This window comes from Citrus clementina, unplaced genomic scaffold (assembly GCF_000493195.1).
Source record: "Citrus clementina cultivar Clemenules unplaced genomic scaffold, Citrus_clementina_v1.0 scaffold_5, whole genome shotgun sequence".
Classification (NCBI taxonomy): Eukaryota; Viridiplantae; Streptophyta; class Magnoliopsida; order Sapindales; family Rutaceae; genus Citrus; species Citrus x clementina.
The window spans coordinates 18,794,905-18,796,229 of NW_006262201.1; the positions used below are offsets into that span (position 1 = coordinate 18,794,905).

Here is a 1,325-nt window from a genome sequence, read left to right on the forward strand (position 1 = left end):
TCATTTCATCATCAGGTAATTATTTACGCTACCTGTGCACTACAAGAAAAATGTATAGATGACGGAAAATAACTATCATAAAAGGGGGTGCATGATAGTTCATCCGTCATCTATGTCACTGTCATTAATTTATGACAGAATATTTTTCTATTATGAATTTATGATGGTATTTCACGGTCATATATCCATCACATATTATTTTAATATAAAAATAATTTAATTAAAATTAAAATTTATTTAAATTTCGCACCTTTTTTTTTTAATTTTTGGTGGGAAGTTCAATTATCATTTTAAAATTTTGGATGAAAATTTTTTGTGACAGACTTTATGATGGCTATTTTCCGTCATAGAGTTATATATTTTTTAAAAAATTATATTATAATTATAATTTATTAATCAATTCCTGTTTACAGATTTAATTAATTGATAAAATGAATATGGGAACAAAAACTAAAAACAAATAATATTAATTAAAATCCATTCAATCCAACAAATTCAAAAGAGATACATATAGTATCCAATGTAATCACCATGAATACATAATAAAACATCTTCAATTAAAAAAAATCCCAAATATAAAACAACACAGTTAAGTTATAATCCCAGAAACCAAGCCAAGTTACCCAACAAAACTTCTAAAGATTAATGGAAATATTCCAATAGCAAGACTTTAAGCTTGACTTCCAGTAGTAACGCCCTCTTCCAGTGGGAATACTCCAACAGCCACACTCCAACACTCCAATGCAGACACTTAACAACACTCCAACCCATACCCAACAACCCACCATCTTCCAATACCACTCTAATTCCAGCCACATACCCAGCAACATTCCAAACCAAACCAACAAATAAATCTATACAAAATCTACACATAACATCTACACTACAATCCTTAACAACAATCATCATAAAAAGATTATAAATCTCAGAAACATTAATATATTTTATTTCGTTATAAACCATCTCTGACAGAGCAATCTAGTTCAATAGAACATAACTCATTCCTAAAACCATTCTGGTTCAATAAACATTACCCATTCTTAAAAACCATTCTAGTTCAACAGAACATTATCCATTCTTAAAATTTACTGTTTTACATTTACTTAGTGTCATTTTAGATAGGATAAAAGTCAAAGTCACAAGTTTGGGATCAATCAAGGTCATATGGTATATAGAAATTTGTCAATAGTAATTGCATTATCTTTGACAGTTAGAAGCACTGAACCAAACCAATCATCAAAAAAGGAAATAGTGAATCAAGAACAGAGACAACGAATAAATAGGGACAGAGATTTTCAGAAGCATTACTTTGGAGCGTGATAACC

The 1,325-nt window shown here is 29.1% G+C and overlaps 1 pseudogene; it reads right to left on the reverse strand.

Moving 5' to 3' along the window:
• Positions 1-642: 642 nt before the first annotated feature.
• Positions 643-1,325, reverse strand: part of LOC112098002 — a 5,416-nt pseudogene continuing 4,733 nt past the window's right edge.